This window comes from Delphinapterus leucas, chromosome 17, assembly GCF_059928025.1.
Source record: "Delphinapterus leucas isolate spDelLeu-1000000601 "Yukka" chromosome 17, BTC_Dleu_Yukka2, whole genome shotgun sequence".
NCBI classification, from domain to species: Eukaryota; Metazoa; Chordata; class Mammalia; order Artiodactyla; family Monodontidae; genus Delphinapterus; species Delphinapterus leucas.
The window spans coordinates 86087097-86099363 of record NC_143145.1 but is presented as its reverse complement, the minus strand read 5'-3'; the positions used below and the strand labels follow the sequence as shown (position 1 = coordinate 86099363).

At 40.7% G+C, this 12267-nt stretch overlaps 1 protein-coding gene and 1 pseudogene across 8 annotated transcripts in view; both read left to right on the top strand.

The window, feature by feature from the left end:
* Positions 1 to 12267, top strand: part of SPIDR (scaffold protein involved in DNA repair) — a 393663-nt gene that overhangs the window by 25793 nt on the left and 355603 nt on the right. The window lies entirely within an intron of this gene.
* Positions 1 to 12267, top strand: part of LOC149747069 (TIM double twin CX3C motif protein pseudogene) — a 36689-nt pseudogene extending 24422 nt beyond the window's left edge.

Sequence of the window (12267 nt, the reverse complement as noted above, 5' to 3'; positions counted from 1 at the left end):
TATCATATTGTATTGCTACCAGCAATGCACAGGGGTTCCAGTTTTTTCCATATCCTTGCCAATACTTATTACTTATTTATTTTTTGACAGTAACTATTACAATGGGTGGGAGTTGGTATCTCACATTGTGGTTTTGATTTGTGTTTCCCTAATGACTAATGATATCAAGCATCTTTTTATGTGACTGTTGGTCATTTGTATGCCCTCTTTGGAGAAATGTCTGTCAGACTTTTACCAAGTTTTAAACTGAGTTGTTGAGTTGTGGGAGTTCTTCATATATTTTGGGTACTAGATTCTTAGTTGGATATGCGATTTGCAAATATTTTCTCCCATTATATGAATTGTCCTTCTGCTTTCTGATAATATCTTTTGAAATTCATAAGTTTTAAATATTGATGAAGTTTAGTTTATTCATTTTTTGTTAACTTGTCCTTTTGTGTCATGTCTGAAACCGCTGCTTAGTAACTTCTGTTATTTTTTGTCAGACCCTTGACAGAAATCGTTTGACCACAGATGTCTGGGTTTTTCTGGACTATGAATTCTGTTCCATTGACTGGGTCTATTGTTATGCCTGTACCACACTGATTTGATTACTGTTATTTTGTAGTAAGTTTTGAAATTGGGATGTGAGTTCCAGTCATGGAACTTTCGTGGTTTTCTCATAGAGTCAGGATGAGTTACATGTTTGGTATCAATGTGTGACCGTATAGGTGGGTTATTGTCAAGGAGGGAACCTCACCTGAGCCTTTGTGTCCAGAGTTTTTACTGGGGCTTTGCTATGGACTGCATATTTGTGTTCTCTATTCCCAACCCCCATTCATATGTTGAAACCTAATCCTCAATGTGGTAGTATTTGGAGGTGGAGTCTTCGAAAAGTAACTAGGTCATGAGGGTGGAGCTCTCATGAATGGGATTAGTGCCCTTATAAAAGAGGTTCCAGAGAGATCCCTCCTCTCTTTAGCATCAGTGAGGAAGTGAGCCTTTGCCAGATTTCACCACTAACACTGAATCTGCTGACACCTTGATCTTGGACTTCCCAGCTCCTAGAACTTGAGAAGTGTTTGTTGTTTATAGGCTACTTACTTTATGGCGTTTTGTTATAGTAGCCCGAACAGACTAAGGCTCCATTACGTAGACATAAATGGCTGATCTCAGTCTTCAGTTCTTCTGTGTGTGACTTAAAGCCTCCACTCTAAATCATACTGTCTTTCTGGTGTCACCAGCCCCCATGCTAACAGTATGGGGTGTGATTAGCCCCCACCCTAAATCACATTATTAGACTGTCTGGTGTAACTGAAGCTCTCAGGCAAAGAAAGACACTTCTGTCAGCCATGGTATTCCAAGGGCATAGACATTACTTTCCAGAAGCCAAGGACAAAGGCTAAACTTGTTTGTTTGTTTGTTTTTTGGCCACTCTGTGCAGCTTACAGGATCTTAGTTCTCTGAGTATAGATCAAACTCAGGCCCCAGCAGTGGAAGCACTGAGTCCTAATCACTGGACCACCAGGGAATTAATTCCCTAGCCTTCCTTTTAGGTGAGGTTAGATTCTTTACTCCATGTTTACTTTTTCAGTCTTTCCCTAATAGGTCTTTTACCCGTGGTTGTCTTTCTTTTCACACCTTAAGAGCCCATGTTTATGACAAACACAAATCCTCTTCTCAGTCTGCAAATGTCTCTCCCTAATTCACATTCATGTGCCCTCAATTGAAGTGAATTTGTGATTGCTGCCTTAACTCACAGAGTTACTATAAGGCTTCAGTGAGGGAAAGAAATTAAAAAGTGGTTTTTAGAATTAATCTCTGCAATCTTCATACTGCCTCTGCATGTTTATACTAACTTCTGTTATTTTACTTCTCTGTATTGTGTTTTGTGACAGGTCTAATGATCATATTGGTTTCTTGAGGACAGGGTTCATGATATTTCTCTGTGTTTTCTGTGCTTAAGTGATTACAAGCACTGGTTTGTTGAATTTAGTTTTCAGTAATGCTAAAAATATATTGAAATTCCATTTGTTTTTAACCACCAGAGTGGCTGCATTTGGTTGTGCAGGTTGAAAACCGCAGTGCCCGCAGAGGCCCTGTTCATAGTCATGTCCTGCAAAATTTGTATATTTATTATGCTACTCTTTCAGTAGATGGCAATAAAGCACCTTTCCTAATAAAATCAGTACGTTATGACAATTTCCAAATCAGTGACTCGAGAAGGGAGTGTCATTTTCTCATTTGCAGAAAAATGTAGCCCTATTAAGAATATGGTCCTTGGGCTTAAACTAGCTTGAATTTTGATCCTGGCTTTGCTATATACAGATACATGGTCTTGAAAAATGTCTTCAACAGTTAGTTTCTTTGTCTGTGAAATGGAATTAATACTACTCATTTCAGCGTAAGATACCACCTAGGATCTATATGAGGTAATAGACATGAAACATTTGCAGTGATGTCTGGCAGCTACTGAATTATCTTAGTCTGTTCAGGCTGCTGTAACAAAAATGCCATAGGCTAATGGTTTATAAACAACACAAATGTGTCAGTTCTGGAGGCTGGGAAGTTCAAATTTAAGGTGCCAGTACATTCAGTGTTTGTTGAGGGCCCACTTCATGGTTCATAGCCATCTTCTTTTTGTCCACACATAGTGGATCTCTCTAGTACCTCTTATATAAGGGCACTAATCCCATTCGTGAGGGTTCCATCCTTGTGAACTAAGCACCTCCCGAAGTCCTCACCTCCAAATACCATCACATTGGGGATTAGGTTTCAACATATGAATTATAGGGGGGACACAGACATTCCATCTGTAGCATAAATATTCAGTTTGTGATAGCTAAACGATTGTGCTTCTTTTCACTGGAGCTGGTTTTACTTTAGTAGTGTGTGATTACAGAGTTATATCTGAGGTGGTTTACAATTAGGTAAAAGTAATTTATTTATTCGGTTGCATGAGGTCTTAGTTGCGGCAGGCGGGCTCCTTAGTTGCAGCTCGAGGGCTCCTTAGTTGTGGCTTGCCAGCTCCTTAGCTGTGGCATGCGAACTCTTAGTTGTGGCATGCATGTGGGGTCTAGTTCCCGGACCAGGGATCGAACCTGGGCCCCCTGCATTGGGAGCGCAGAGTCTTAATCACTGCACCACCAGGGAAGTCCCATAATTAGGTAAAATCTTAATTCGGGGGGGCGGGCTTGTGCGTGGGAGTCCATGTGGGCGCCTGCGTGGCAGGGAGCAGTGTGGGGTCGCCGTGGCGGAGCTGCAGCAGCTCTGGGTGCAGGAGGCGGTGGACTCTATGGTGATAAGTCTGGAGAGAGAACATCTGGAAGATGCAGGGCCTCATGTTCCGGTGCAGCGCCGCCTGCTGTGAGGACAACCAGGCGTCCATGCAGCAAGCGCGCCAGTGCATTGAGCGCTGCCATGCACCTCTATCTCAAGCCCAGGCCCTGGTGACCAGCGAGTTGGAGAAGTTCCAAGAGTGCCTGGCCCGGTGCACAATGTATTGCAACGACAAAGCCAAAGATTCAATAGATGTCGGGAGTAAATAGGTTCAGGTGAAGCGGCTGCTGGAGAGTTGCATGACCACGTGTGTGAATGGCCACGTGAACCTCATCCCATCCATGACCAAGAAGGTGAAGGAGTCTCTCTCATCCATTGGGAAATAGATGTCTGCCTTTGGCCATCGGGGCTGAAGGCAGCAATCTATTTAAAAAGAGGAATGGGGATTTGGGTTTTCTAAGGAAAGTTTATGAATGAGGAAATTAAGGATGGCAGCAAGTTTAAGGCCTGTATCACTTGCCTTTGGACACTGGTTCCTTTGTGTTTGAAACCTAGAAAGTGAAAAAAACTGGTGCTAAAATTGGGGTCAGAGATAGCAAGGGAGAGTTTTTGTGGGCCTGAATATCACGTGGCAAGTGCTTATCCTGGCAACAGGGTGTCTCCCTTGTACCAAATCAGAGCCCTCCAAGGTACCAGATTCTCATAGTACACAGATACCAACAGGCTGGCACGTTTATCTGACCTGATTATGATCCAGTAGAGTGTGTGGAGAGGTGTTTCTGTTTGTTGCCAACCTCCTGTTTACCAGAAGGATCACTACCACATTTTACACAAACTGGAAATAAAACAAAATCCACGAGGTCACTAATTTAGAATGGGAAAGGGGGCTTCTGGGGCTTTGTTTTGCGTGGTTTTGTCTTATATACAAGGGCATGAAGTTACTTTAAGATGTAGAGTTGGTAGAGGTAGTTTGGATAAAAGCTTTGAAAGGGTGCTTGTGGATATTCATTTCTGGCCGTCAGGATGTGGATGCGCATTTCTTAAAATTCTCACACATGACATCTTTCAGCCTGGAGACGCTGCTAAATTATAAGAAGCGCTGTCACACTGGTAGGGGAAGCATGTTGCTGCAAATGGCATTATTTTATACTTTTTTAATGACTGAGTAGTATTTCATTGTAATTATATACCACATCTTCTTTATCTATTTATTTGTCAGTGGACATTTAGGTTGCTTCCATGTCTTGGCTGTTGTAAATAGTGCTGCTATGAACACTGGGGTGCATGTATCTTTTTGAATTAGAATTTTCTCTGGATATATGTCCAGGAGTGGGATTGTTGGATCATACAGTAACTCTATTTTTAGTTTTTTAAGGCACCTCCATACTGTTTTCCATAGTGGCTTTACCAATTTACATTCCTACCAACAATGTAAGAGGGTTCCATTTTCTCCACACCCCTCCAGCATTTATTATTTGTAGACTTTTTAATGGGATGGCCATTCTGACCGGAGTGAGGTGATACCTTATTGTAGTTTTGATTTGCATTTCTCTGATAATTAGCAACGTTGAGCATCTTTTCATGTGCCTATCGGTCATCTGTATATCTTCTTAGGAGAAATGTCTATTTAGGTCTTCTGCCTGTTTTTTTTTGATTGGGTTGTTTGGATTTTTTGTTACTGAGTTATATGAGCCAATTGTATATTTTGGAAATTAAGCCCTTGTTGGTTGCATCGTTTGCAAATATTTTCTCCCTGCCCATAGTTTGTCTTTTCGTTTGGTTTATGGTTTCCTTTGCTGTGCAAAAGCTCGTAAGTTTGATTAGGTTCCATTTGTTGATTTTTGTTTTTATTTGTATTGCCTTGGGAGACTGACCTAAGAAAACATTGCTGCAGTTTATGTTAGAGAATGTTTTGCGTGTGTTCTCTTGTAGGAGTTTTGTGGTGTCCTATCTTAAGTATTTAAGACATTTTGAGTTCATTTTTGTGTATTGTGTGAGAGAGTGCTCTCACTTATTGGTTTACATGCGGCTGTCCAGCTTAACCAACGCCATTTGCCAAAGAGACTGTCTTTTTTCTGTTGTATATTCTTGCTTCCTTTGTCAAAGATTAAATGACTGTAGGTGTGTGGGTTTAATTCTGGGCTCTCCGTTCTGTTCCACTGATCCATATGTCTGTTTTTGTGGCAGTACCACGCTGTTTGATTACTGTAGTTTTGTGGTATTGTTTGAAGCCCGGGAGGGTTATGCCTCCAGCTTTGTTCTTTTTCCTCAGGATTGCTTTGGCAGTTCTGGGTCTTTCATGGTTCCATATAAATTTTAGGATTATTTGTTTTAGTTCTGTGAAGAATGTCACGGGTAATTTGATGGTAATCGCATTAAATCTGTAGATTGCTTTGGGTAGTATGGCCATTTTAACGATATTAATTCTTCCAATCCAAGAGTGTGGTGTATCTTTCAATTAGCTTTAGCTTTCTTTATCAGTGTTTTATAGTTCTCAGTGTATAAGTCTTTCACTTCCTTGGTCAGTTTTATTCTAAGTATTTTATTATTTTTAATGCGATTTTAAAAGGGATTTTTTTTTTTTACTTTCCCTTTTTGATATTTCATTGTTAGTATAAAGAAATACAGTCAATTCCTGAATGTTAATTTTGTATCCTGCTACCTTGCTGAATTTATCATTTCTAGTGGTTTTTGTGTGGAGTCTTTAGGGTTTTCTACATATAGTATCATGTCATTTGCATAAAATGACAGTTTTATCTCTTCTCTTCCAGTTTGGTTACCTTTTGTTTCTTTTTCTTGTCTGATTGTTGTGGCTAGGACTTCCAATACTATGTTGAATAGAAGTGGTGAGAGTGGCCATTCTTGTCTTATTCCAGGAATCAGCAAAAAGGCTTTCAACTTTTCGCCATTGAGTATTATGTTGGCTCTAGGTTTGTCACAAATAGCTTTTATTAAGCACCTTTTTAACTAATTGCTTTTAAGTTAAAGTCTATTGTAATGTTATTCAGACTTCCATCTTCTGAAGAGTAGGCGGGTTAGGGTTGAACTGTAAGTAGAGATTTGGTTAGAGGGCTGTGAGGGAAGGAGGGACAAAGACTTGAATCTGTAGCCTTTGAAGGGGTCTTGCTGATAATCCTGCCTTTGCATGAGAATAAATTTATCACAGTTGGAGTTTATAGGTTGCTGTGCTTCAACATCTCAACAGTGAGGAAGCAGGAATGGGAAAGAACCAACGCAAACTCATTGTTTGCTTTTGAGTGGGGAGCGATCAGTAAAATAAAATTGGACCCAGAGTGTGATATATTAGTAGCTGTCATTGTTTTATGTCTTTTAAGTCCTTAGATTAAGAGTAATGTCAGTGGAGCCATGTCAGTGGAGCCAAGAGTGGTTTTCCTCTAGCAGAGGAATTTTCCATTTCAGAAAAAAATAAGTTTCAGACTAATGGTATTCTGATCTGGTGAACAGGGCTAGTGGAAAATAATTCTGCTTTTCTTTTCAAGTGTTGAAAATTAAATACATCACCATATTTCCAACATTGTTGCGTTAAGAAGTTCCGGATTGTTGAGAAGAATGAGAAAAAGAGGGCTAGATTGCTAGAGATTAGGATTCTAGCATCAGAGTCTTAGAATAGCTGTAGTAAATTAGTCTGGTTTGTTTGAACAGTTTAGGTGTTTGATGACACCCAAACTAGGTGATTATGGTACTGTAAGTTTAAGCATAATTGTACATTCCAGACATTTACTACTTAGCCAAAGTACTCTTAAGTTTGAAAATATGAAAATTATACAAAATGTGGCAACCGTTTCCTTTATTTTCTCTGATGACAGAAGAAGAAATGAATTTAAACTGCTACATGATTTAATGCCTTTCTGACCGAAAACTTTAAAACACTGGAATGGCTATGGATTCTTTCCTGAAAAAACTCTTCCATGAATGGAAAAGATAGTATAGATATGAACTTCCTTAAATGAAGCAATGATTTAGGTGACTCCTAAACTTATTTAGCATATGCTGAAATTATTTAGCAGACAAGGGATAAACCAGCAAGTTCCGGAAGCTAGCACTTTTAGAGTTTGCCACTTGTAGAACGTAAGTTATAAGTGAATCCTGGTTTTGGGGTCATAGAAGACATAAACGCATGAAAATAACATTCTCTATTGTGGCAGTGGAGGTGCTATTGGAAGTGCTGATTTCCAAACGAGTGGTTCAAGGAGGATGACTGAGGGCTATAACAGTACAGGAGGATTCGTGAAGAAGGTAGTCCTTGGGCCAAATCCTGAGGGGTCCAGCAGGTCAGACTGAAGAGAGTTGGAAAGACAGCCTGGCAGGAAACAAAGGAAAGGGCAAAGTTGTCTTGAACCTTATAGGCAGTTTTCAAAAATTTTGTTATGCTTTGTGAAAATTTATTTTACTTACATGTTTTTTCTCGGACTTGTTCTAATACCCTTTATTTTCTTATTTATTAACGTCTGTTGTCCCCACATCAGGAGGGTCGGTCTTTCTTAATCGGCATTGCCTGACTGTGAGAAAGATAAGAAGGCTAGAGCACTGGTTATGGGGGCAGCTCATGGAATAGTGACTTTGACTCTGCAATACACTGACCTTTTCCAATGAGTCATTTAATTCCCTTCTTCTTTATTTTTAATGTTTTTTTGAAATATTTATTTGGTTGTGCTGGATCTAAGTTGCGGCAGGCAGGCTCCTTAATTGTGACCTGTGAACTCTTAGTTGTGGCGTGCATGTGGAATCTACTTCCCTGACCAGGGATAGAACCCGGGCCCCCTGCATTGGGAGCGCAGTCTTATCCACTGCGCCACCAGGAAAGTCGCTTAATTCCCTTCTGCTCCTTAAACTGTCTGAGAGGCTGTAGAGTTCTAATCAGTAAGCTGCTTTTTCTTATTTTTTGAGATTTGAAATATTATAGTTGGTCATTAGATTAAGACAGTATTTTATGAATCATAGTGTATGAAAATATAAGCATCTTTATAAAAAATGTCTAAAGTACCTTCTCATATTAACTCTGCTGAATGTTAATCAGCTCTTCTTCTACCTTCCGTTATGGTGGTCTGTGGTACTATTATTTCACAGTATTGTCATTAGTGTCAATTTTATCTTGGTAGTCATCTTGAGGTAAGTATATTTATTATTCTCATTTTACTGATACAGAAACTGGATCTTGGGAAGTGTCAGTGTAACCAACCAGTAGCTCAGCGGTGACTCAGGCCAGGTCAGTCTGACAGCACAGCTTGAAGATGGGAGCTGAAAGGATTTGTGTGCTGCTTGTAGAATTTCCTGGATGTTTCTGAGCTTGAGGAGGATAATAACTCAGGACATTTGGAATTAGGACTAGCCTGGGAAATTGAGGATCTATGGGTAGCCATCACCCAAGTACATTTCTTCCTTTGTTCAAGTCCAAGACAGCTTTCTCCAGGAAACATTCTCTTAATCTATTTTTGAGCTCATTAGCCCAATTTTGGTCTGTTTCTTCCTCCACTCTAATTATATCCTTAGAACCCACCGTCTTTGAAGATGGAAACTGTCTTCAGCTGTATACCTTCAGAGGGCTCAGTGAATCGTTTCAGCTGAGTACGAATATTTACTGAGTATTGTGGTCCAGCTCTTTCAGTAGCTGGTGATTGAAGGCCAACTTCAGCTGGACAGAGGCACAGAAGATTGATGGGTTGGCTTGCAGTTGACAGCATCTGGGCACCTGGGCAGCTCAGGGACCTGACTTACAGCCTGGAGCATGATTTGTGCCTCTTCTTTCTTTCTCAGGTTTCTTCATATTATATGGGACAAGGTGGCTCACTGCTTTGGGGTCACACCCTTGGCCAAGTTGGGAAGAAGAGACTCTTCTCCAGTAGCCCCAGTTAGAAAAGTCCTGGAGAGGGCCTCTGACTGCCTCAACTTGGGTCCCATGGCATCCCTGGACCAGTTACTATGGCCAGGCTGATGTCCTATGATTATCCTTGGCCAGGTTGGGCGCCCAAAACTGTAGTGGTGGGAGTGTGTTTTGTCACTAGAAATGTGGATGGATGAGAAGGCTGAGTAGTGAAGTCGCCCTGTAAGCACCTGCTCTGTGGCTGAGTAAACACTGTGGAGAGAGAAATACACATGTTCTAGAGAGCTGTGGCAGAGGTAATGTTTATAAGGATAAGTAGATGAAATGGAAATGAGTTTAACACAGCTTAAGGGCTGTGTTTACCCTTAGGTTTATACTTACTGACTTATTTACTTTAGATATTTTAGATTTTGTGACAGGTGTGGTAATAGTCAAGAAATTTGCATATTCATTCAAGAGTCATTTAGTGAGTACCTCAGTGGGGAGTGCTGTGCGCTGGGGATAAGATGAAGAGGCATGAGACTCCTGCCCTCAGGATCTCTTATTCTAGGGAAAGGAGTAGATGGGGCAGGAAACAGGCTGTTGTCCCAGAGGGAGGGATTAAGTGGAGGCATTTTCATGGAAAAGATGATCCGGGATCCGTGGCAGAGTTGGAGAGGCTAAAGGAAGAGGAGAGGTGATTTCTGGCAAAGAGTTCCATGGGTGCAGGTGTGGTGTTGGAAATGCTTCACCTGGCAGCAGCAAGGGGAGTAGAACAGATTGGCTGGGGAAGCAGAAGGGGAGGCTGAAGAGTGCTGTTGAAGGCCAGGATAGTAGGTATCAGAACTTGGGCTCAGGCCCTCGCGTCAGTGAATTTGTGGGAGGGTCTCTGTTGCCACTGCCTGAGCTGCTGGAGGGCAGAGTCTTTCTTGCTCGTCTTGTATCCCTGGGGCCTGGCAGAGTGTCTGCCTGCAGTGGGCACTCAGTACATGTTTACTGACAGACTGAAGATGAGGACATTAGAATTCTGTCTTTTATGTTAAGTTAGAGGGTTCTAGTCCCTAAAGAATCTGAGTATGGATGAAATCCAGAGAAGCAAAGGATAAGTCAGATGCAACCAAAGCAGTGAGTGACGGGCCTGAGAAACGTTCTGTTGCCAGAGAGAAGGAAAAAACAAATGTGCAATTAACTTGATAGGACAGGCTCTGAGCATCACAGCGCCTACCGACTAGCTGATGTGGTTAAAACTTTACATCTGTTCCTCATATTTGACAGGAACAGATTTGAGAGCCATGGAGTCATTGTCTCTGCTTAATGTAGTTCAATTTCTGGGTGAAAAAGGGTTGACATCCTTCAAGTATGTGGCTAGAGCCATTGGGATACATTGGGATACATATATTATTCAGATACCCAAGGAAACTTCCTTTTTGGATTGTTAGATATCAGATTTGTTCCCCAAATTTATTACATGATATCCAAAACAATATTTAGAAATTTTCACTTCTTTCCAAGGGGAGTATCCCACAAATGTATAGTGGAATGCATTTGGTTTTATAGGGAGTAAAGTTTCAAAATGAGTAAATAAAATACATAAGCATGGTGTACTTGAGAAATGAAAAATTGAGCAGAGCACCAATAAGAAGGAAAAGTGGTCTCTGAGGGGCTGATGTGGATAGTAAAGCAGTGAAGCAGAGTTTAACCTTTCTGTGTTTTAATTGGTTGCTTTTTTCTGAAGTATGGTCTATTCAAAGTACAGTCAATCCTCATTTTTCAAAGATTCTGCATTTATGAAATCGCCTACTTGCTCAAATTTATTTGTAATCCCCAAATCAGTGCTCTTGGTGCTTTTATAGTCATTTGCAGGCATATGTAGAGCAGGGAAAATTTTGAGTCACCTGACACCCGTGTTTCCAACCGAGGTCCAAGGCCCCACTCTGTCTACTTGTTCTAGCTCTCACACTCTAAACAAGGGCCCTTTTCTTGGTCTTTTTAGTGCCACGTTTTTCACATTTTAGTGCTTTGTGTTGGTGATGTCACTGTTTAAAATGGCCCCCAAACATAGTGCTGAAGTGCTGTCTAGTGTTCCTAAGCGCAGGACATCTGTGATGTGCATTATGGAGAAAGTATGTGTGTTAGATAAGCTTTGTTCAGGCATAAGTTATAGTGCTGTTAGCCATGAGTTCAATGTTAATGAATAAGCTATATATATTAAATAAGGTGTCTTTAAACAGAAACACACAAAAAGTAAGGTTTCATATTGACAGGAACTATGCTGTATTCCCCGAGGAGCAGTGGTTCAGTATCTGCCACTTCGTTGTTTTTGGCAACTTTATAGAACATTAACTACTTTGAATAATGAGAATTGACTGTATTTGTTTCCTATTCTTCTTCCTGGCCTCAACCTGGGCTTATATGGTTATTTTCTGTGTGTGTGTGTGTGTGGGGGAGGGTCGGGATAACTTTTTATTTTGACAAAATTTCAAACTTACAGGAAACTTGCAAGAATAACATAATGAGGTTCTTTCTAGTGGAACTATAAGTGGGTTAATAGTGTCCCCTGCAAAATTCATGTCCAGCCGGAACTTCAGAATATGACCTTATTTGGAGATGGGTGTTGGAAGATGTAATTAGTTACTATGAAGTCATACTGCATTAGGGTGGGCCCTAAATCCAGTGACTGGTGTCCTTATAAGAAGAGGAGAGGACGCACAGAGATACACACAGGAGAGGGTACCATGTGATGATGGAGGTGGAGATTGGCGTGATGCAGCTACAAGCCAAGGAATGCCAAGGATTGCTTAGAGCCACCAGAAACTAGAAAGAGGCAAGGGAAGATTCTTCCCTAGAGCCCCCAGAGGGACTAACACGTTCATTTTTGGACTTGAAGCCTCTAGAATTGTGAGAATAAATTTGTTGTCTCAAGCCACTGAGTTTGTGGTAACTGGTTATGTCAAACCCTAGGAAACTAGTACAGTAACCCTTTATTCTGATTCACCAATTTGTTATTATTGGTCTCTCTGTCTGTTTCTCTTTCTCTACATGTGTATATCTAATTTTTTTCTGTACTATTTCAGAGTAATTGAGAGACATAGTGAACCTGTACCCCAAAATGTTTATTTCCTAGGTTAAGGACAGCTTTTACATAAGCATAGTATAATTACAAAACTAGGAAATTAAAAACTGATGAA